Here is a 25,594-nt window from a genome sequence, read left to right on the forward strand (position 1 = left end):
CTCGTAAAACTTCTTTTAAAAGTAATCTGGCTGGATTTTAAGGGCAAAAACAGTCACATGGGTGCTGTATAACTTTGCAAGAAGAAATATATTATATAGTGACCTACTACTGAATACCAACGATGGCTCTAGGCTGACTGCTCTTTCAAGTACTGTCCTTGCCTTGCAAATTACCACATCCAACACTATGCTTTTGGCTTGTCTTCCTTATGAGGGAGGAAGTTTGGGGGAAGGAAAGCACAGAGGAGGCAGTCAGTTGGACTGGAATACTTATCTGGAGATGGTAAGCTGTCCCCGAGGAACACAAACATCCCCAGCTCTTGCCAATATTTCTAGTGATGATTAACTCATGTTTTCAGAACTGGATCCCACCTAATTCGGATCATGGGGAGATGAGCGTTTCCCACAGTATACACTGATTGACTTGGCAGATAGGAGAAATAATGAGAACATTCAGGTAGACAAAAGGTGGAAGAAAGATTAAATGTAGACTCGGATGAGTCCTGAAACATTCACGAGTAGTCTTACTTTTCTTAGAGGCAAAACAGAACCTCTCGTCTGTTATTCGCGAGCATTGAATTTGAGGCACCTTTTCTAAATCAAAACCACCTGCGAGGAGGAAGTAGGCTCTCTCTCCCTCTTCACCTTTCTGTGTGACTAAGTTATAGAAGCCAGATTCTGTGGGTTGTCCTTTGAGGTGTTTTTCTCTTTTTGGACATTTGAAAGATTCAAGGTCTGTAATGTTTTCCAGTTGTAGGAGAGTGGGACAAGGTTTTTCCCATTTGAAGCCTGTTTTCACACACTCCAGGCAAGTATAATAATCGCCAGTTTTGTGACTTAGTACCACAAAGGACCTGGGGTTGTGGCATCAATGGCCACTGAGCCCGAGTCCCTGATGCGGGAGAGGGAGGGAGGGGAAGCAGAGAGCCCCTGATGGGAAGCAGCTCTAATGAGAAGCAGCAGCCTTGGGGTGGGACCTGCACTCTGACCTGGGGGGGCAGGTCCCCCCACCAAACCAGCATCCTGAGCCCTGTTCAGTGTCTGCCCCTGCTTGACCGCTCAGTGAGGATATTACAAAGCACTCATCTTTGGGGGATACATGTTTCAAATCAGGCATCCAATGTCTTCATGATGGAGAAACAGTACACTTCACAGTCTCTATTTTATGCACAGAAGAAATTTGTGTGGGAATAAGCAAGTCGACCTTGCACCCCACTGTATGAATAAAATGAACACTCCAACTAAAAGTCTAATTTCATGCCATGTTTGGTGGGACCACAAAATGCTAAATTCATTACTTGAGAGATGTATACCCTTCCATTCGTGCAGAGGTGACTAGGAACAGTTTACAAACCATGACTCCAACTCACAGCTTGAGCCAAATGTAGGATCACCCTCCTGGTGTGAGTTAACAGGAGGGGGTCCTGTTTTTGTGCATAGTTTTTGTGCTAGAGGGACCTGATCACTCCTTCTCAGGGGCTCTACCCTTCTCCGCTAGCCCTTGCTAGGTAGGCAGGGTCTTCTGTAACCCTGGCCCACCCCCTGCCACTGCTGATGGGCCCAGGTGTGTCTTTCCTGAGGGGGACCCATCCCCAGGCTGCCTGCCAGCCTGGGACAGAGTGGCTGGACTCAGGTAAATGAGCTGAGCCAGTCGGGACCCTCTCTAGGGGGCTTCGAATCCTAGTCACAGAGAGATGATTGCCAGATGGCCAGGGGCTTTAGAGCACCAAGGTCATGTGGTGTTGGAGTCTGGGCAATTATAGACCAGATACAAGTCAGCTGCCAGTTCTAGGGGGTGGGAGTGGGAAGGGAAACAGATAAGAGCTGGATGGAGCAAAGAGAAAATAATAAAAGGGACCTAGAGTGCCTGAGCGGAGAAGGCAATGGCACCCCACTCCAGTACTTTTGCCTGGAAAATCCCATGGACGGAGGAGCCTGGTAGGCTGCAGTCCATGGGTCGCAAAGAGTCGGACATGACTGAGCGACTTCACTTTCACTTTTCACTTTCATGCATTGGAGAAGGAAATGGCAACCCCCTCCAGTGTTCTTGCCTGGAGAATCCCAGGGACAGGGGAGCCTGGTGGGCTGCCATCTCTGGGGTCGCACAGAGTCAGGCACGACTGAAGCGACTTAGCAGCAGTAGCAGCAGCAGAGTGCCTGAGACCTAGACATTCCTCCTGTAAGTGTGACAAGGAAAGGGCGGGCGGGGGGGGGGGGGGGGGGCGGGGGCGGGGGGAGGTGGAGGAGGGAGAGAGAAGGGGGGAGGAGGAGGAGCAAGGAAAGAGGAGGAGGAGTGAGAAAGGGGAGAGGGAGGAAGAGAGACAGATGGGAGGGGGGGACAGACTGATGAGGGAGAGGGAAGGAGGGGAAGCGGAGAGTTAGAAGAGGGGATGAGGAAGAAAGGGAAGAGCAGAGGGACAAAGGGAGACGGGGAGAGGAGTGAGTGAGAAAAGAAAGCAGGGAGATGGAAGAGAGGAAAGCAGGGTCAGAGGTGCTTCTGGGTACCACCCCGTCCGCAGCTGTTCCCTGCCCTAAACCCCCAGGTCTTTCTGGATCCTTACAGTAGCAACACCTTCCCAGCACTTGTATCTGGGCCACTGCAGGCAGATTCCTACCATCCAAAAGGAGGTCTGCTAGGACATCAAGCTGGGCTTTTGGCAGGGATGGGACTGGGCTGGGGATGAGGTGGGGGGCAAGCATCCTTCCTTTAATAAAGCAAAAAAAAACACACTTCCCTGTGAAGAGCCAGTTGCTAACTAGTGAGGATGGACCCACAGCCTCTGACCAGGTCCACCGTGAACCACAAAGGAGAGCAGGGAGAGATCACCCGGGTCCTAACTTGGAGAAGAGCACTCACTGGGTTCCCAGACCAAACTCTGGGGAAGGGAGCAGGAGTAGACAGGAGCTCCGCCACTCATCCCAGAAAAGGCTGTGGTGCCTTGAAGTTTCACCAGGGTGTAAGTTTAGGCAAATATGAAGAAGTATTTGCCAAGGTCAATGAAGTCTATGAACTTATTAACATGAAAGCATGGTAAAATCTGAAAGCAGAAGTACCCTTCAGAGATGATTCTGTTAATTTCACAACAGGTTCTGAGGGGGGAAAAAAGCTTTCCGACTAACTCTAACCTTTCAAGTTGACACGACAATGAAGAAATTTCCATCTCATGTTACCACTTGTTCTGAAGAAATTGAGGGTGAAGCACACTATGGATTCCAGGCAAAGGAATTTGAACCATGCATGCTAAGTGCCCAAGTGAATGCTCACCGGATGCTCAGGGAGCCCAAAGAAGCATCTCTGTAGTTTTCCAACCACTGTTTGAATTTGGGGTCCAAAAATCCAGCTGCCTCCTGAACCTCCCCATCTGTGTTGCCACAGACACTTCTAACTCTTAATGGGTCAGAAAGGGAATGCAGTGCCTGACTTTCCCAGACCAGCATCACATTGCCCCCTCCCACCCCCCATCTCAGTGACTAGCATTATCTGCTAGCCAGTTACCAGAATCACAGTTGTCATTCCACACATCAAATTAGTCATAAAGTCCTGCTGATTCTGCCTTTGTAATATCAAATTGTCTCCTCCCCTCCAAGCTGCAATCCTTGCTCACCTGGACTGGACTAGGATGAAAACAACCAGTATCTTAACAACCTGCCTGAGGCTCAAAAAGATGACGCAACTTGTCCACGGTCCAGCAGCCCTGGGACAGATTGCAAAAGAATCTGTATGGCTTGATGCCATTTTTTAACCATGAAGAGCAGTATTATTCAATGATATGCATATCAATAATACTTTACATGGATTTTGTAGTTAACTATAAAAATATGCATGGGGATGATAGATACCAACTTCTGGCTACTGATTACTGAGAAGAAAAGGGAGGGTTTGGGGAAGTGGAGCTTGAACGATATTTGAACTATATCATTTTTCTGGTAAAGAAAACTACTGCACAGTATCAACATCTGTACATCTGGGTGGTGGGTATGTTTTATATATTTCACAATTAAAAGAGAGAAAAATTAAAATGCATGTAATCAACAAAAAATAGAAACCAGTCTGTATGACACTGAGGCTTACATCATTGCCATCTCACATCTCTTGCTGGGCTCCTGTACCTGTACCTGTGAAAGTCGGTCAGTCGTCTCCAACTCTTTGCGACCCCATGGACTATACAGTCCATGGAATTCTCCAGGCCAGAATACTGGAGTGGGTAGCCTTTCCCTTCTCCAGGGAATCTTCCCAACCCAGGGATCAAACTCAGGTCTCCCATATTGCAGGCAGATTCTTTACCAGCTGAGCCACAAGGGAAGCCCAAGAATACTGGAGTGGGTAGCCTACCCCTTCTCCAGTGGATCTTCCCCACTTGGGAATGGACAGGGGTCTCCTGCATTGCAGGCGGATTCTTTACCAACTGAGCTATCAGGGAAGTCCCCTTGTTGGGCTCAGTTCTTTCCATAGAGAGGTTCAAAGGATCTTCTTTTCTCTTCAATGGATAATGCTATCTTTTGTGTTTAAGAAACAAGGATAAATTAGGAGGCTGGCATTAATATATACAGACTGCTGCTGCTGCTGCTGCTGCTAAGTCGCTTCAGTTGTGTCCGACTCTGTGCGACCCCATGGACGGCAGCCCACCAGGCTCCCCCATCCTTGGGATTCTCCAGGCAAGAACACTGGAGTGGGTTGCCAGTTCCTTCTCCAATGCATGAAAGCGAGAAGTGAAAGTGAAGTCGCTCAGTCGTGTCCGACTCTTCGCGACCCCATGGACTGCAGCCTACCAGGCTCCTCCGTCCATGGGATTTTCCAGGCAAGAGTACTGGAGTGGGGTGCCATTTAGGTAATTCACAAGGATGCACTATATAGTACAGGGAACTCTACTCGATATTCTGTAATAACCTATAGGAAAAGAATCTGAAAAAGAGCAGATATACGTTCATGTATAACTGAATCACTTTGCCCAACACCTGAAGCTAATACAACATTGTAAATCGATTATAATTATATAAATACAAGTTGTTTTTTAATCTATAAAAATAATATAAAAGTTGTTTAGAAAGAAAGAAGGTACTGAAGTTCTGTAAGTCAACCATGGTCCTGGCCTGCCTTTCTCCACCCACGCAAAGGTCCACAGCAGGGAGGGATGTGTGTGCAGGGGGAAGAATATTTTCCAGCAGACCCCTCCCCTCCTGATTTTGGACATCCAGGTTCAAGGTCAAGGTGACACCCTGGAAATAGGAGTCCTGCTGATCCAAGAACTAGGTCAGTATCACTCCTTAGAAAGTTGTCTTCTCTGACTTAAGAGGACAAGGTCAGAGAAAATTACCTCCTCCATAAACCCTATCAGGCTTCTCTGGTGGCTCAGATGATAAAGAATCAACCTGCAATGCAGTAGTCCTGGGTTCAACCCCTGGGTCAGGAAGATCCCTGGAGGAGGGCATGGCAACCCAACCCAGTATTCTTGCCTGGAGAATTCCATGGACCAAGGAGTTCAGGGAGTCGCAAAGAGATGGGCACGACTGAGCGACTAACATTTTCACTGTCTTTCATAAACCCCTATTACCTACAAATTTGCTAAGACATAGTCAGAAGGGACTTGCACAGTCACCACATGCAGCATGCCACCACCCCTGTCTCAGGGGTGAGACATGCCTCCAAAATGCCCCACCAAGCAGCCTGCAGCCCCTTAAAGCTCTGTCTCCAGTTCAATTTAAATTCCCATTAAAAAAAACCAATCAAACTGATTAAAATTTCAATCTACCTAAGCTCATTTAGATCTACCTAAACTCATTAGGGGTCTTCCCTGGTGGCTCAGTGGGGAAAAAAAAAAAAAAAAAATCTGCCTGCAATGCAGAAGAACTGGGTTTGATCCTTGAGTCTGGAGATCCCTGGAGGAGGGCATGGCAACCCACTCCAGTATTCTCGCTTGAAGAATTTCTTGGACAGAGGAACCTGGCGGGCTACAGTCCACGGTCGCACAGAATTGGACACGACTGAAGCGACCAAACAGCAGCAGCAGCAGCAAACTCATTAGGAGGCGGGGGAAGGGACGATGCCAAGGAAAGGAGAAGGAAAGAACACACTGGAGCGGGCTTTCAGTGCGTCTTCAGTGGCTGTGATTGCAGCTGGAGGCAGCTCTGTTTGCAGAGCTGGTAGGAAGATATTCAGAGGTTTAATAGAGAGCTTCGGGAAAACAATTCAATAAAGCAACACTTGCCCGAGTCCTTAGCAGGAGAAGAGGTAGAAGGCAGAACCACAGAATCAGGAGCCCTTTTCTTCTCCAGCTGGCGAATTAGGGGTTCAGGAAGGTTCTTTGGCAAATGGCAGCGTTCTGAGCTTTGGGCCGCAGGGGCGTTATGTGCGTTTCTCCTCATCAACACCCTTGCCCCTCAGGGCAGATCGGCATACCCCTTCTCCTGGATCCTGTTTCGCCTCATCCACACGGCACTTTGTAATAATTCTGCCACCCTGCACAGAGGTGGTTGGTCCATGGAGAGTGCCTGGTGAATGCTGAGCTAGCGGGCATCCTCCCCAGGAAGGGCTGAGTGGTATGAAGAGTCATGCTCTCTAGAGCCAAGCAATCAGTTAGGAAACCAGCTGCTGAAGCCAGTGTGGGTCCTGTCTCATGAAGGCCAGGCTCCAGACGGAGGAGAAGAAAGTCCCCTCACAGAGAAGGCCAAGTGTGAGAGGGGGTATGTCCTGGTGGGGTCATGGTCCCTAGTTCCAGTGATATCTCTGCCCAGTGCATGGGTGCTGAGAGTCTCCCAATCCTAAGCTAGGAGAGCTGGGTGTCTGCCATTTCCGTAGAAAGAATTCGGATAGGTACACTTGTGATCAGGTTCCTTATTTTCATCCCCTTGGATTTTTAACCATTTTTCAAGTGGTAGCTTCCTCTTCTTCCCTGACAAATACAGGAATTGGATTATTCCATGACTTTATGAATGAGTAGTCAATGATGAATCATATATTTTCTTTAGGAAACTTCAAGTCCATAGAGTATGCCTAGCTCCATACTAGCCATGGGAGCCCTTTACTGACTGCTGTGCTTAGTCACTCAGTCGTGTCCTACTCTTTACCACCCCACGGACTGTGTCCCACCAGGCTCCTCTGTCCATGCCATTCTTATTCACTCAAGAATACTGGACTGGGTTGCCATGCTCACCTACAGGAGATCTTCCCAACCCAGGGATTGAACCTAGGTCTCCCGCATTACAGGTGGATTCTTTACCATTTGTGACCCCAGGGAAGCCCAAGAATACTGGAGTGGGTAGCCTGTCCCTTCTCCAGTGGGATCTTCCCCAATCCAGGAACTGAACCGGGGTTTCCTGCATTGCAGGGGGTCTCTTTAACAACTGAGCTACCAGGGAAGGCCCTACTGACTGCTGCTGCGATGTATCTCCTTGAAAGGTTGGGGAGGCGCTTGTTGACTCTACTGAATGAAGATCTTGCACACCTTTCTCTACACTGGCCCCCTCTGTTCACTCTGGCATCCATCCCCTCCTTCCTGGACTGATGTGACAGTCTCTGAGAGGAGCTCGGTATCTGACTGGTGGCACCCCCTATGGACCTCTCAGATTCCCCAGACTGCCTGTTCTTTCTCTTTCTCAGCTCAAGCTCACAAACACAAGGCTGCCCTCTGCTGTCAGACTGGGAAGAAGCTACACCAGGGATGGGTGGGGGGCTAGGTTGTGGAGGCCCCCATCCCAGAACAGCATTCCAGAAGTATGGGACACCAGTTCCCTGTGATGTGAGCCAAGAAGCAGCAGGGAGCCTCTTTTCTCTCTTCTACAGGCTATGCCAAAGGAAGAGTCAGACCCTCCCTGCAGACCTTAATGGGGGTCCAGAGTGCCCAGTGTCTGCGTGGCTCCTGGTAAAGCAGAATAGTGGTACTACTTCGGGTAGTACTACCTCAACCTTTGCTGCAGGCCCTGCTTTCTAGAAGCTCTGGGTTAAGACACTGTTTCTAGGATCCCAACCCTTCAATCCACCCTCCCCAGTGCCACAGTTTTCAAAACTGAAGATTTAGTCCCCCTGTATAAAAGTTTTCAAAGGTGAAAGACCATCTCCCCAGCTCTGCACACACAGGGATCTTCACCAACTGGGTTTCTATGGGCTCTGCAGCTCACCGCTGGCCATGCCCTCTCCTGCCTTGCCTAAGGTCCACCTACACTTATCCCGTATTCCCGAACCTCTCACGCTCTCTCGCCTGTGTCTGACCTGCCATGGCCTTCCCCAGAGACACCGTTCTTCCCTCCCTACTTTTCTCTCCTGAATGGATTCCTCCCCCCTCTTCCTGGGCTTGCCGAGGTGAGGTCAGCTGCTACCTCCTCTGAGCCCTTGTCACTGTAGGTGTCCACCCAGTGGGTATGCAAATGTTGGGGAAGGACACTGTAGGTCCCACGTCTGTAGGTGTGGCACAGACTGACGGCAGCTGCATAAGGAAGACTAAGGGAGCGCAGGAAACACGAGACATTTGCAGGAAGAGATGTCTCAGGGGCCAAGTTCTTCTATATCAAAGCCTGCTCTCAGCCAATGAGCTTAATGTCTGTGACTTTACCGAAGGGTGTATTTGAATCAAAATAAAATAAAAAGAGAGCTGCAAACCTTAAATGATCTATTTCATGGTTGATTCATCTTCCTTTTAACGTAGCAATCAAGTATGAGGTTCTCACTTAGGAGCTGTGAGGTCAAAGAAAGGGAGGGAGCGAGAGAGAGACAAAAAGAAACGACCTCATCTGCCTGCTACTGGAGTCAAAAATTCAACAAAGATTCTTTTATTCCAAGATTAGAAGTCGAGTTCTAAAATGCAAATCTCTGTGAATTTCAGCAGTGAAGCAGAAACAATTTACATCACAAAATAAGTCAGTCCTTGGCTTTTTCTAGGTGAGTCCTTGGCTCGTTGATTTCAAGTAACTTCCCAAGGTGAAGGTGTGTGTGGGGGCTGGGGAGTCCTTGCTCCCCAGCTGAAGAGTCCTTGCTCTGTCCCACTCCGGCCACTAGGGCTCTTGAAGACTCAGGGCAGCTAAGATTCTTAAAGCCTACCCACCTCTGACTCCTCTCCGAATCCTTAGCTCTCTGAGAGACAAGATGGTGCTCAGTGATTACAAGGGGAATAATTGTTCTCTTGTCTCCAGTCTGGCTAGTGGTCCAGCTATGGGCCCACAAGTAATTAAAAGGGGGTCTTTCTTTGGCTGTAGTGGATTCTATACTTAAACTCTTTTTATTTAATTTTTATTTTATATTGAAGTACAATTGACTTACAATGTTTTGTTAGTTTCAGGTAAACATCAGAGTGATTTAGTTTCATATATATATACACACACACAAATATACACACATATTTATATGTATATATACATATATCTATTATTTTTCAAATTCTTTTCCTACTTAGATTATTACAGAATATTGAACACAGGTCCTATGGTATACAGTAGATCCTTGTTGGTTATCTATTTTAAATATTTATTCTTGACTGGACCTTACTTGGTATAAATTACAACTCACCTAGAGCAGCAGGTGCAATAGCTGGTTGTGAATAGTCTGCCCTAAAGTATGACATGAGTGGTTCTCTTACTTACCTTTGAGTTGGGATGGAGTGAAAAGGAAGACTTTTCAGGAGCCCTTGACTTATTATACTTACAATACTTTGGCCACCTGATGCAAAGAACTGACTCATTTGTAAAGACCCTGATGCTGGGAAAGATTGAAGGTGGGAGAAGGGGCCGACAGAGGGTGAGATGGTTGAATGGCATCACTGACTCAATGGACATGAGTTTGAGTAAACTCAGAGAGTTGGTGATGGACAGGAAGGCTGGTGTGCTGCAGTCCATGGGGTCACAAAGAGTCAGACATGACTGAGCGACTGAACTGAACTATTATTCTCTACTATCTGATCAGATGAAGAATTTGGTCTCTAGCTTAAAAAAAGAAACTGGGAGATTTCCAAGGCTAAATATATGAGTAATGCAGACAGAGCCATCAGTCCTGTTTTTGCAACCTGATGGATCTATAAATGGGATAACATCACCTCCCAGTTCTAGCAGACACCCACTAACTGCTGAGCTAGAAATGGGAGTAATGAAATGTATGTAAAAGCTGTTTAAATATGTATTCTTAGTGTAAAACAGAGTGCAGATACTACCCTGAGCCATCCAATGGGACAAACAAGTGCTGAATCTGGAGATGGTTAGAGCCTTCACCCCACTGGCCACACCCACAGCAAACTGTTCTCTGGGAACCAGAGGGTTAGTTGCTATGCTTCCCTGCTCCCAGCATTTTTATGTTTCTGGGATTTCTCCGCCTTTGCACTGGAGCTTTCTGCTACTTAACGAATGCCTTTTAAAGGACCCTGGGGACTTGCTAGCCAGTTTGTGAAAACAAGAAGCCCTTTGACACGACCTCCTTTCTGCTTTGAGATAGGCAGGAGGTCTTCAAATTGTAAAACTGGCTTGTTTCCTCACCAGTGCAGACGGAGTCACTTAGGGATAATGTTACCCCTCACTCGGCTCCAGCCCGAGAAAAACAAAGCCCCCCAGCTATGCGACTGTGCTCAGAAAACAGGCTGAAAGGTTAAAAACAGACCGCTGCAGCCTAAATGTGTCACCTGGCTCCTTCAGGAGCTCTGCTAATCAGTAACTGGCGGAAAGACTGGCCGGTGGCAGAGAGCTATCACGAGGGAAGGTCAGAAAACCAGGAGGCTGCCTGGCAACATGGAGCTGCCCTTTTTATGGAACTTCCACAGGATCAGGGACTTGAGGAGGGAACGGACTCGACCCGAGAGATGCATCCACTCCTGACAAAGTGGAGGCGATGTTACCCTGTGGGCTTTGGCCGGCGACCGGCAATCAGATGCTGTCTGATGGCAAAGGAGACCTGGCTGACAAAGCAGGATTGTGTGCGTCTCCAGGGAAGGCTTTGGAGTGCTGGGGCTGGGTGCTGCCTCAGCAGAGCAGCAGGACACGCATGGCAGGTGTGACCGTGTGAACGTGGGCTTGCCCTATCAATTACACCGAGGCCCCAAAGGCCGGCTACTGAACAGGGGTACCACACATCTCTCAAAGTGAGCAGCCAGCCTACATCCCCACACCCTGAGAGGTAAGAAGGGAGGTTGTCCTGAGGGAGCTGTGGACTTGTTTCCCTCTGCTACCTAAGCTGGTGAGAAGGGCCTTGAGGGGACTACTTTGCAGAGCTTCACTGCACCCCTGGGAATTTCTGAGGCACACAGATCAGTGCCAGGGCCAAAGCCTGCAATGCCTCATGGTGGAGACTGAGGTCGAGAGGATGCCTGGAAGGAGGATTCCTGAGCAGAGTCCGCGTGTGCATCAGCAGGAGCTCCCACAATTTCTCAAAGGGAACAGATGCTGTTTTCTCTTGTGGCAGGTGTGAATCCCACAGAAGGGTGCCCAACTGGGTCCCACCGGGCAGAGCTCTGTAAAAGGGGCCACAGGCAGTGTGGGCTACCAGAGACTGGTGCTAAGAGGGAGCCACATGAGCGGTCCAAGGGGGCATTGCCAGTGATGTGTGTGTGTGTGGGGACACAGACAAGTGAGGAAGGGCCACACCGTCATTCCACCACGCACACTGGCAGCAAGGCCATGGCCCGGGGACTCAAGACCACTCTCTTCACTCCCTTCATCTAATGGCAGGGACAGAGGAAGGCAAGAGGAGCCAGGCCAGACGGTCCTGAGCAGGCAAAGTGCACACGGACGGAAAAGGTGGGCGGCAGGTCGCAGAGTCAAGAGAAAAAGGAAGTGGTCGACTTCCCCTCAATGTTCTCTTGCTTTGCAAAAGTCCAGGGATGGAAAGCTTCCTCATCAATGACACTCTCACCCTACAGCAGCTGTCAACTGCAAACATCACGCAGGAATTTCCTCCCCTCTGTCTGGATTGTGAGTTTCTCAAGTTCACCCCAAAAAAAAGTCTTGAGTGAGGCCAGGCACGGCTATTCAGAATGAAGTGTTTAGGAGGCAGGACACCTAGGTATAAGCTTAGCTCTTCTGGAACTACTAGCTCTTCTGGAACGACTGAGAGAAGCCTGAACAACCTACTTTATCTACTGTAACGTCAAATTCCTCGGTTTTAAAATGAGGGAGCCAATGGTTTGAAGGTCCTTTGAGCCCTCATGTTGCAAGATTTTTAAATTTATGACTTAAAGCACCTTCCTCTCTGCTTTCCCAGGGGTGATACCTATTCTTCTGCAAAGGAAAGGAGGTGTGGTGGCTGCTGGCGGCCAACCGGGTCCCCCTTCCCCACTGTCCCACCATCCCTGGGTGTTTGGCTCTGACCATTAACCTCACAACTACCCTATCTCTAGAGAGCAGCTCTGCACTGAAGAAGGCCAGAGGCTGTCAAGGGTTCCAAAAGGCAGACCTCTTGTCTCAAGGTGGGGTCACCTCTCCAATAACCCCACCAAAGAATCAGACTAAGGCTGGTCTCTAGCCGAAAACCCTCAGTATCCCTGGACCACCTGACACCTGAAGGGGATCATTTGTTAACACCCTCTCCTCTGGATCAAAGATTATTTTCAGTAATAACCATGAAATGAAATAAATAGTAATAATGGTCAGAAAAGACACAGAGACTGTGAATATTTTCTTTTCTGAACTTTGTAATAAGATCTATATAATCATGTCAATTAAGAATAAAAATATGACCATGCAAAAACAAGTGATAGAATAATACTTTTAAATCACTTACTGTATTTTTCTATTTCTTGTTGTTGTTCAGTTGCTAAGTTGTGTCCAACTCTTTGCAATCCCATGGACTGCAGCATACCAGGTTTCCCTGTCCTTCACTATTTCCCAGAGTTGCTCAAATTCATGTCCGTTGAGTTTGCGATGTTATCTAATCATCTCATCCTCTCTTACCTCCTTCTCCTCCCGCCCTCAATCTTTCCCAGCATCAAGGTCTTTTCCAATGAGTCACCTCTTTGTATCAGGTGGCCGAAATACTGGAGTTTCGGCTTCAGCTTCAGCCCTTTCAATAAATATTCAGGGTCGATTTCTTTTAGGATTGACTGGTTTGATCTCCTTACAGAAAAAAACCTCTCTGTTGGTCTCTCTCAGTTATGAATAACAAGATGACATTTTCTGGTTTCCAGTGGCAGCTTCTGTGGATCTGTCACTGACTCCACCAAGATCGGTGCTTTTCATATTGTCATGTTACAGTGTAGCCACATCTGTCCACCTAACTTTATCATAGTTTATACGGAAACACTTTTTATTACTTTCAAAAAGTTTCTTTCACATGAATAAGCACACACAAGGTAACTGGAGGAATACAAACCTAACCTGGATGTACACAGGATGAAAGGAAACTGCTTTTCTTCAATTTCTGACTTTCCCACATTACAGAGGGGGGTGGGGGGGCGGAGGGGAGGGAAACTGTCTCCAAAATCACACGGGGCAGCCCTGGAGGGTACACTTTCAATGCAGTGACCGTGTAGCGATCTGGGAGGTGGAATAACAGAGACAGCCCTATATGGTTGGGAAACCAGGAAGGGAAGGTAGCATATGACACACATCTATGGGAGAGTGCACACTTGCATCCTTCATTCTAAACAGGCAGGGTTTCCCACGGGCCTCACTGTCTTGCGAGCCTCTCTCAGCTCTGAATGAGAAAGAAAGCTCCAGTTGCTGAACCACACACACAAAGACAGGATTTACACTGCACTGAATACGTGTGTGCTTCTTCTTGGACCTTGCAAAGATGGGAGTGAGAGGGGGCACAGGAAGATGGGCTCCATTAATTTAATTCTGAGTTATACAACCACAAGACCAGGCTGCTGCGTTGTATACAGACAGCAATACACAGTCTGGGACTGAAAAGTTTCCTTTAGGGGAAAAAAAAAACCTTGTTTATGGTTTCACTGATTTTCAGAGAATTAAAAAAACGATTTGATTCTGTGGTAGTATTCGGAGGTATCTTCTCTTTGAAGCCTTAATGAATAATCAAAAGTACCCTGTTGGGGAGACCAGGACAGCCACACAGATCAGGCAGGTCACAAATGTGGCCAGCAGTGCTGTCCCAGATCCTGACTGCGAAGCCTGCACAGGAGGGGGACATTTCTGAATAAGACATAATTACATGTCCAGGAGGCTCTCACTGTTGGGCCGGTTACGTGTTGGATGATGAACAACACTGTTTCAAAAACACTGAGGGCTTTTTGAAGATCCTTATGCTTGGGGTTCTTACCAGCAGTTGGCACTCAGCGTAAACGCCATCTCCCAGAATGGATGGCAGACGTGGGCCACCTGTCCCGGCCTTGTTTCATTATTCGGAGTAAGGAGGGGAGGGGACTGCTGTCTGCCTGTGGACAGCCTTTCCATGGGCAGGCCAGCCCCTACCCTGATCTGAAGTCATTTGGTCCCTTCTGGGGACCCACCCACACTTGTGTAAAATTTAGTAGGCAGTTTGGGGTCAAAAAAGAAGCAATCTGGGCTTTTATGCCAGCTCTGTAACTAACTTCTTATGGGACCTCTGGGCAAGTTCCCAAGCTTGGTTTTCTTATCTGTAAAGTAAGGCAACAGCAAAGCTGCTCTATGATCTCCTAGGAGCATCTGCAGAAACAAATGACTCTTATCACTACATGACAGGGTCACAATTCCTACCATATTATCTGACACACAGGCAGAGTCATGCAACCCACTCTCCACAGGCCTCTGAAAGAACACCCAGCTTTCTCCAGGTTGAGACCAGGCACCCCACTGACCCTGAGGGTGCAGTGCCTCCCTGTGGAACAGGACAGATCCTTCACTCACAGACGGGTCTTTTGTCCTTGATACTAGGCCCATGATGGAGGAGATCCCACCTCTAGGTGGGTCTGCACAGGCTCGCTTCCACTGCAGTTTCAAATTTCTAGGCTTAAGCTCCACTGTGTCAGGGCTGTGCTTGTTAAATTTCCTCTCCAAGGCATTCAGCCCAGCACCATATGCATTAATACCCAGGAATTCATGATGATGGATGTGTCAGTTGGTAATAATGTGCATAATCTCTCCCCTCTGAATAGCAAGTGTCAACACATCTTTGTTGTAAAGGCTGGGACCTGACATGTGATAAACCAGGCCATTTAAAACACAAGACTCTCTGTCTCAGACTCTTTCCTTGTCCTGCTCCAATCAAACCAAGAACAACCTTCCCAATTCCAGGCACAGGCATAATACCCTGTGCTTTTTGGGGAAGTCAGAGCATACAGATTCTGACTTTGGCATGGCAGAAAATGTTCCCTTTGATGATGGCTAACCACTGGTCTTTAAGTGAAGGACTGATTTTTAAGAGGGAAGCTAAAAATACTCTTTTCCACTCCTTGAAGTAAATCACATGTCTCTTGAAGTCTCTTCCCGTCATTCCTCACTTTCTGAAAACATGAAGTTAGCAAAATACAAGTGATTAGCCTAATCACACACATTTGAATCTAAAATGCCACAAATAAATATATTTAGAAATGAAAAACAGCCAAAGTGTCTAATTTAGAAGCAAGAGTTTGAAAACAGAAACAATTAAAATACACTGGGAATACAAAGCTGAGGTCTAACGCTTGCCCATCACTTTGGAAATTCCTTCAGCCTTTCTATAACCCCCTCCCTCCCCCTCAGTCCACACCTCTTCCCCACCTCTCACACCTTTCCAAAGATCTGCCACCAAACCAGCACTCATCATAACCTGCCCAAGGGAGGCACAGGGAAAGTGAGACCAGGAGTCAGGAGACCTGGGTTTCATCCTGGGTTTGGCCATTTACCAGCTTTGTGTCCTTGTACAAGTTGTTTTACCCACTTGAACCCAGATTATTCAGGTCATAACCACCATCCCTTCCAGAGAGGTCCAAAAAAATTACATGAGATGATGTGGACAAGTGACTCAAACTATAAAGAGCTGTGTCAGGGTTAGCATTCTTCTTAGGATTTCTCAACCTTGTCAAACCTTTCTTCCATCCCAAGCTCACGGCTCAGATGCACCCCGATGGCACCTTCTTTTTCCCACTTTCCTCAAGCTAATCACTAATGGCACCACCTCCTCTCCTGCTCTTCTAGCTGCCTCCCCCCAGCCCACGGACCACTGTCCTCCCTGCCTACTATTTCCTATCTCCTTAAACAGTGATGAGGATGCAGTATCTATGCCCCCAACTTGATTCCCAGTTTCCAGGGAAGGCAAAGACCTAGTCAAATATGTCTCTGAGCACTAGTCTAGATCAACACCATCAGAAAGCACAGCATATCCTCTAGAATAATGAAAATAAAAACAAAAATAAACAAGTGGGACCTAATTAAATGTCAGCTTTTGCACAATGAAAGAAACTATAAGCAAGTTGAAGAGAGAACCCTCAGAATGGGAGGAAATAACAGCAAATGAAACAACTGACAAAGAATTAATCTCCAAAATATACAAGTAGCTCATGCAGCTTAATACCAGAAAAACGAACAACCCAATCAAAAAGTGGGCAAAAAACCTAAACAGACATTTCTCCAAAGAAGACATACAGATGGCTAATAAACACATGGAAAGGTGCTAAACATCACTCATTATCAGAGAAATACAAATCAGAATCACAATGAGGTATCATCTCACACCAGTCAGAATGGCTGCCATCAAAAAGTCTACAAACAAGAAATGCTGGAGAGGGTGTGTAGAAAAAGGAACCCTCTTACACTGTTGGTGGGAATGCAAACTGGTATAGCCACTATGGAGAACAGTGTGGAGATTCCTTAAAAACCTGGAAACACCCATGGCTGATTCATGTCAATGTATGGCAAAAACCACCATAATATTGTAAAGTAATTAGCCTCCAATTAAAATAATTAATTAATTTTTAAAAATAGGGAAGAAAAAAACCCTGGGAATTGAACTGCCACATGACACAGCAATCCCACTGCTGGGCATACACACCGAGGAAAACGGAACTGAAAGAGACACATGAACTCCAATATTCACTGCAGCACTATTTACAATAGCTGGAACATGGAAGCAACCTAGATGTCCATCAGCATATGAATGGATAAGGAAATTATGGTATATTTACACAACGGAATATTACTCAGCTATAAAAAGGAACACATTTGAGTCCATTCTAATGAGCTGCATGAACCTGGAGCCTATTATACAGAGTGAAGTAAGTCAGAAAGAGAAAGACAAATACTGTATATTAACACACATATATGGAATTTAGAAAGATGGTACCCATGATTCTGTATGCAGGACAGCAAGCGAGACCCAGATGTAAGGAACAGACTTTTGGACTAGTGGGAGAAGGAACGGGTGGGATGATTTGGTAGAGCAGCACTCAAGCATGTTCATTACCATGTGTAAAACCGACGAGCAGTGCAAGTTCCATGCATGAAGCAGGGCACCAAGAGCTGGTGCTCTGGGACAACCCAGAGGGATGGGGTGCGGAGGGGCAGGGGAGGGGGGTTTGAGGTTGGGAGGGGACACGTGTATACCTGGGGCCGATTCATGTCGATGTATGGCAAAAACCACCACAATGTCGTAGGGTAATTATCCTCCAATTAAAATAAATAAATTAAATAATAAAAAAGAAGTTGCTCACCGTGCATCTGTAAAAATAAACAGTCAGGAGTGCAAAAGGCAAAGACCTCTGGGGTCTGACACGGGACACAGAGCAGCACAAGTCTGAGGGCTGGTGTAACTGATACTGAAAAGGGGGTGTTTATCCAGCAAAAGAAACTGTGGAAAATGGTGGGAAGTGGCCTACTTCAGGGGAGACCTGGCCCACAGATAACTTAATGTTCTAAAGGAACTGTGCACTGACTATTTTAACAGAAATCAGTGACCACTATCATAGATTGGGGGGGGGGGGCGGTGGTGATAGGAGTTTCACATATTAAATACATATCATGTAACTTCACTTTGGCCTCGGCAGTAGTCACATTATTTCATGTATGAGTGGACATAAGGTCAGATTCAAGTCCTTCAAGAAGTTCCACCTTTGAAATGGTTATGGGGCCCTGCCTGTGATTATGGGGCCCTATGATTCAAAATAAAGTCTCACTTCTGAAGACAGTAAAAATTTTTACATTGAAAATAATCTCTTACTGTATTTCCTGATTTTAAAAATTAGTTAAATTTTGCCTTTGAGGTATGGTTTGTCTGGAGGTTACCACTGCCTCACTGGAACTTTATACAGCGTCTACCCTAACTGATGAAGTGTATACCCAAAGTGGGATTTGCAAGGAAATCCAGTGGGATGTAAGACAAAAAAAAAGTGAAAATGTTTGTAGTTTTCAAGGTTTTCAGAATACACATAACATTATTATAGTCCTGTTCATTTTTTATCAATATATTAACATCCATAGACTGACAGGGGGAGGGGGTGGTCTTGCTCAAATTTTTTTTTTCATTGACATGGCTGTAACAACTATAATCAAGCTGGAGGCCAAGGAGCAATCCAGCTCTGAAGAGATGCTTGCAAATAACCACTTTCCTACTGAGAAAAAAATCTGGCAAGTCAAATTTTCCTAGAAGGAACGGTTGGGAAAAGCTGATAAACCACACGAGTGCCTCATTGGTCTTGCTCATTTGCAGTTCTCAATTTAGAAAGAGGAAACACAAAAGAATGGCATGGTCTTCCAAATCCCAGCAGAATGTAAAAAAGGGAAAGTGAATGTCCTCCTTAAAAAGGTTCAGAAGAGGAGGCCTTTGATCTCCTGTGTCCTAGACAGAATTTCTGAGCTCAGGGCTATATGGCTTCCCCACAAGGGAGTTACCTAACATCCACTTAGGCATAAACAGAAATATTCCACATTAACTGTAGGACAGCTTGCCATATTCCACATTAGTTCTGATTCATATTTATTCAGGTCACCTTCACACACCATTAACTCAGTTACTCACCATTAGATACCATATGTGCACCATTGTGGGCCTCTGGGTCTCCAGGAAAAAAATCAATCACCAGGGAACCTATCTAGCTGGTAGGTCTGAAAGTTCAGCTGGTAAAGCATATGGACATAGCACAGGGCTGAGGCTTAATGCCACTTAAAAACATTAAAGTGAGAAAGCTTTAAAAAAGGAGAAAATCTGGAAAAGGCAGAGGGTGCCAGCACAGTGCAGATGTTAGCAGGTCTCTTAGATGAATTTTCAGATGTTCCCAAACTGAGCATTCACGAAATTTAAATGGGATGAATTTAAAAGTCAATATAATATTAGTAGGAATAACGTTCGCAGACTGAAAAACATCTAATATATTTAAATTAAGTGAGTTTGTAAAAACACTTAATTAGAAAATCACCATTTGCAAGCACTGATGAACTAATGGATCGAGGCAATGATTCTTAATAGCTGAGAACATCAAGAAAAACAAGATAAACAGACTTCTGTACCCCCTGAGGGTGGTCCCCAACCACACCTCCAAAGTGGCCTTCCAAAGAGTCAAACCTGAATTTGATCAAGCTGGAATCTCTTATCAACCGATATCAGAAAAGAGAGTAGGGAGAGAAAGATGGCAGATCACACCATGAGTATGCAATTAATAAAATTCAGACTGTGGGAATCTACAGGATAAATAACCCAGTTTCTTCAACAAATGAACCTCCATTAAGAGACTTATATAGAACATACCCAATCATAATGTGTGGATCTTATTTGCATCCTGACTGAATAAACTCAAAAAGATTATGAGTGTAGTCTAAGAAATCTGTATTCAATGTTAAGAACTTAATAATTATTTTCAGGGGTGATAATGGTACTATGGTTAAACTGTTTTGAGACTTGATAGAGGTATACAATGAAATACTTAGGGATGAAATAATAAAATGTTTGGATTTGCTTCAAAATAATCTGGGGGTGGGGGACAAAGAGGAAATATAGCTGGCCATGAGTTGATAACTGGTGAAGCTGGGTGAGGGGCTCATTATAGTAATCTTTTACTAGATATTCTCCATGATAATATACACAAGTCATCATACTTTATTCTGAGAAAAGCTTTCAAACACTCAGAAGTGTTCAAACGTTTTTTCTTTTTTTTGCTGTCCAAGGTAACGATTTTGATGTTTCCTAATTTCTCATCACTCAGATTGCTGTAATCATAGGATTGATTGTACGTAGGGGAATAATCCTGATTCTTCAACAGTCACCTAATCAGTCACCTTATCTTGGGGATTTCCAGGCAAGTTATCCACTCACAGACATGTTATTTCTTCTGGCTCTGGAGCTCTCAGGTACACACTGAATACACAATTCTCCCTGTCTATAAGTCAGCTCCTTCCTCCCAATATTTCTGGTCCTTCTCATTCTTCTTCAGCAGACAACTGTTGAGGACTGGGTCAGGATGAAAGTGATCCCTCCCTCGCCCTCCAGCATGAAGTTAAAAGTCCTTGCCAGCTGCTTTGTGCTCGGCTGAACAGGACTCCTAGCAGCCACATTAGTGGGCGTGGTGCGCTGTGTGCTGGGCTCTCAGTCTGTGCTGTGACTTTTCATGCAGCATTTCAATTAATCCTCACAACCACTTTAGGAGGAAGGGATTGCTGTTGCCACCTTACAGATGGACAAACTGAGGCTCAGAGAGATCAAGACGCCTGCCTAAGGTCATCCTGCAAATTACATGGCAGAATCAGGATTGGAACAAAGCTCTTCACCATCACTCTATGAAAGTGAATGTCTCTGACAGCTTATTTAGTAAAGAGACTCTATCATACGTATCTTTTTTTCCTGGCCAAGTGCTCTTTGACATACTCCTGTTGGGCAACATCTTTATTGTTCTTTATTTTTACCTCTATCCCAACTTTAGTTTATCTTGAGACGTTGTCCTACACAGGCATATTTACTGGGCATCCTCCCTACCCTTCATTTAATACAAAGATTAGCTCAGCACATATCCCTCTGGTGGTAGAGACAGCTGGTAGTCACACTCCTCTTCTTATGAACAAAACTCCACTTCTATTTAGGGCAAAAATAGTTCCAGATAAAAGGTCACATTTCTCAGTCTCCTTAGCAATTAGGGTAGGTCAGGACTGTGTACAACTCTCAAGAAAACTCTGAAGAGGGCTGCCTCACCTGATGGGAAGGGAATTTGGGGAGAATGGACATATGAATGTGTATGGCTGAGTCCCTTCACTGTCCACCTGAAACTATCACAACATAGTTAATCAGCTAGACCCCAATCCAAAATAAAGAAAGAAAAATAAAGAGGGCTGCCTCACCGGAGATGTTTCCTTTCTATCCTCCCCTCCTTCTCTTGCATCCTAAGTGGACTGAGGACCTAACGTTTGTAGTTTCAGCATCCATACTGGATCAAAAGATAAATTTGAGGATGGGTGGGCTTCCTCCATGGCTCAGCAGTAAAGAATCTGCCTGCAAGGCAGGAAACGCATGACAACCCACTCCAGTATTCTTGTCTGGAGAATCCCACGGACAGAGGAGACTGGCGGGCTGCAGTCCACAGGGTTGCAAAGAGTCGGACACAACTGAAGCGACTGAGCACTCACGCACGAATGCACATCATTGCGGCAGAGCAGGAAGACAAAAATAGGCTGGATCCCAGATGACAGGCCAGTAAGCAACCCTGAGTTGCCTGTCGTTCTCAAATAAGAGAAAGTAAAACCCTTAATTTATTTGTGAAATTATTTGTGTCTGTGTGACCTAATATTCACATTTGAAAGCAGTTCCAAGTTTAGTTAACACAACCAGCCATTGCAACACTCCAATTTGGGGAAACTTTAATGCCAACATTTTATCTATGCAGTTACTCATTTGACTGGCATTTCTTCTAACACTGCTGAGGTCACTCTTCCCTTTTGCATTTTCCATCAATGGCTTGTTCAAATATTTCATATTTTGCCTCTGATAGCTGCTCAAACCCTGACACTTAACTGGCTCTCTATAGTCTGGTCACAAGCTAATTCTGCACATTTAGAAATAACCCATTATTTTACTTTGCCTCAAATTTTTGCTCTGACACCCTTTTGAGGATTTCTGCCAGCATACCAAAATGTTCCCAGTGCTTACTATTATGTGATTCTGGCTGATAACAAGGTGCTCCTTATACCTTATCTCACCTTCCACAAGATTGCTGCTGCTGAGCACAGCTTCTGCTGAACTGTTCTTTATTTTCTCTGTTAAGACCAATATGACCTCATTGTATATGCCCCAAGCAAAAAAATACTAGATTTATCTTTCTTTTAACAATATTTTTCAAAGTCTAATTCTCTGTATTTCTTCTTCCTCCTGAGAATGTTCAATATTCTTCAACTCCAGCGGGTTTATTACTTTTCTCTAGTGTTACATCATTATGGGTTTTTCATTTCTTATTGTCATACCCTATTCATGTGTTGATATATACTTATAGATACCCAACCTTACATGTGTCTTATAAAAAAATTGTTCACAGAGACTTCCCTGGTGATTCAGTGGCTGGGAGTCTGCTTGTCAATGCAGGGGACACAGGTTCAATCCCTGGTCCAGGAAGATTCCACGTGCTATGGAAAAACCTAGCCGATGAGCCAACACTATGGCACCTATGCTCTAGAGCTTATGCTTCTAAGCATAGGCTTCTAGAAGTATAAGCCTATGCTTTTAAGCCTATGCTTCTCGTGGTCTTCAACTATTGAGTCTTTGCGCTGCAACTACTGAAGCCCATTGTGCCTAGAGCCCGTGCTCCGCAACAAAAGAAGTCACTGCAGTGAGACGCCTGTGCACCGCAGCTAGAGAGCAGCCCCAGCTCTCCGCAACTAGAGAAAGCCCATGTGCAGCAACAGAGACCCGTGCAGCCAAAAATGAATAAATAAACATGCTACTTAATCAGCAGCTGATAATTTCTCCAATGGGGAGCCAGAAGTGAGGGCCTTTACCTGGCACAGGGAAAGATCAGGTGATTAATAACCTTCTAGTCAACCTTTTATTCTTCATTCTCTTTGGATTTAATGTATACTGTGGTATATATATGCTATCTTGACATAAATGCTGACCTGGAATTTTTAATGTTCATTTTGCTCGTTTTTTTAGCCAGTTACTGGGATTCAGATTCTTTTCCCATACTGTTGTTTAATACATAAAATTATTTTGAGAAAGGGAAGAAATGACAGAGTCTAAAGGAGAAAAGTACAGTCAGTTCTGCTAACACATGTTTCCTCAATGCCAATAAGCTTCTACATGAGGGATAAGGAGTGATGTGAACACAGCATGTTAGTGGCGTTCATACACGATTCCCCCCCCCCCCCAGTACATTAATGTTCTATAGAATCAGAAACAGCAGATGAATGCAAAAGAAAACTCACTCAGCTGTATGCACAAGCCACAGAGGGAGAGAGGACTGGACATCATGAACGTTCTCCCTCCTGGCTCAGTGTGGCCATAGGCTCCATCTGGGAAGTACTCCCGTGGGGTTCTCCTCCATCACTGTGCATCTGATCCTGTTCCCATGAAGCGGAAGGAACCTCCAGTCACCTTAACCTCCCCTCTTTCCCAAGCATACTGATTTGACCTTCTTAAAGGTAAAGTTATATATTTATTATAGTATTTACTTCTTAGGCGTTAAATGTATCTTTTCCAACCCTGCTGCAGTTTTTATTAGGAGTATTATCTTTGTGGCTGTGGTTCACAGCATTCAGATTTGTAGTCATCTACTCTGACCCTTTTTTCTCCTAAGTTCTGTTATTTTCAGTCTGTGATTTTGCAGTTGGAGATGTCTTGGGAATATAGATATGATATAGCAGCAGTGCTTGTACATCCAGCCTCAAAGAGGTAATGGTAGCACCAAAATAAACAGGAATTTAAAATAAATGTGTATTTGTAGATACTAGTTGTTGATTCATTAAAAATTTAAAAAAAAATTTTTTTTAAGTTGAAATCTGACTTTACAAATATTTTATACTTCAGAAGATCTAGGAGCTTGAGGTCTTATACACCAGAGGATTGGCCAGAATTAAATAGGTGAACAAAGAACCTCTGAAAAACTGACCCAGTTACATTCAGCACCTTTACTTTAAAGCCAGGCTATAGGCAAGCCCTCAAGGACAGTGGAAAAGTGTAGGACTAGAAGCAGTGGCTCCCCAGAGGGACAGCTAAACAGAAAAGTGATCCAGGGAGAGCTGGCATTTCAGTTTGAGGTCCACCACTTTTTTCTTAAAGGGCCAGATAATAAATATTTTAGGGTCTCTGAACCAACAGATAAATTCAGTAAAGTTGCAAGATACAAAATAAGTACACAAAAATCTGTTGTACTTCTATACACTAATAGTGAGCTATCAGAAAGAGAAATTAAAAAAATAATATCATTAACAACTGCATCAAAAAAGAATAAAATACTTAGGGACGAATTTAAGCAAGGATGAGAAATAGCTGTATATTGAAAATGACAACATGTTAATGAAAGAAACTGAAGAAGACACAAACTGAAAGGTATCCTGTCCTCATGGGTTGGGAGAATATTGTTAAACTGTTCACAATGCTCAAAGGAATCTATAGACAGTATGCAATTCTATCAAAACTGCAATGGCCTTTCCACAGAAATAGAACAAAGAGTCCTCAAGTTTGTAAGGAATCATAAAAGATCCCAATTAGTCAAAGCAATTTTGATAAAGAAAAAAACTGGAGGTATCAAACATCTTGATTTCAAACTATATTACAAAGTTCCAATAATTGAAACAGTATGGTACTGGCATAAAAACAGACACAGAGATTAATGGAACAGAATAATGAGCCCAGAAATAAGCACATGCATATATGGTCAATTAACTTATGACAAAGAAACCAAGAATATACACCTGGGAAAGGAGTCTCTTCAATAAATGGTGATGGAAAGACTGGACAGCCACATGCAAAAGAATGAAACTGAACCACTATCTTACACCATATACAAAAATTAACTCAAAATGGACTAAAAACCTGAACATAACAAAGGAAGTTATAAAAGTCCTAAAAGAAAACATGGGCAGTAAAGTTCTTGTCACTGGTCTTGGAAATGATTTTTTGAGTTTGACACCAAAAACAAAAGCAAAAATAAACAAGCAGATCTCCACAAAACTGAAAAGCTTCTGTATAGCAAAAGAAACAGTATAGCAAAGGAAACCATCAAGAGAATGAAAAGGAAACCTACTGAGTGGGAGACAGTATTTGCAAGTCATATAACTGATAAGCGGCTAATATCCCAAAATATATAAAGTACACATACAAGTCAATAGCAAACCCCCCCAAAACAATCAGTTAGAAAATGGGCATATCTGAACAAACATTTTTCCAAAGAACATATAGAGATGGCCAACAGGTATATAAGATGTTTACATCATTAGTAATCAGGGAAATGCAAATCAAAAACACCAAAAGATGCAAATCAAATTAATAATTAGGGAAATGCAAATCAAAAACACAAATAAAAAACACCTCACACCTACTGGAATGGTTATTATCAAGACTAGAAATAAGAAGTATTGGAGAGGATGTGGAGAAAAAGGAATCCCTATATACTGTTGATAGGAATGTAAATGGTGCAGCCATTATGGAACACAGTATGGAGGTTCCCCCTCAAGATTATCACATGATCCAAAAATTCCACTTCTGAGTGTTTGCTGGAGAAAACAAAAACACTAATTTGAAAAGTATTGCACTCTCATGTTTATGGCACTATTATTTATGACAGCCAAGATATGGAAGCAACCT

At 44.8% G+C, this 25,594-nt stretch overlaps 1 protein-coding gene across 1 annotated transcript in view; it reads right to left on the bottom strand.

Moving 5' to 3' along the window:
* The window catches only part of MGAT5 (alpha-1,6-mannosylglycoprotein 6-beta-N-acetylglucosaminyltransferase), a 238,563-nt gene that overhangs the window by 52,818 nt on the left and 160,151 nt on the right, over positions 1-25,594 (bottom strand). The window lies entirely within an intron of this gene.

Source organism: Capricornis sumatraensis, chromosome 3 (genome assembly GCF_032405125.1).
Source record: "Capricornis sumatraensis isolate serow.1 chromosome 3, serow.2, whole genome shotgun sequence".
NCBI lineage: Eukaryota > Metazoa > Chordata > Mammalia > Artiodactyla > Bovidae > Capricornis > Capricornis sumatraensis.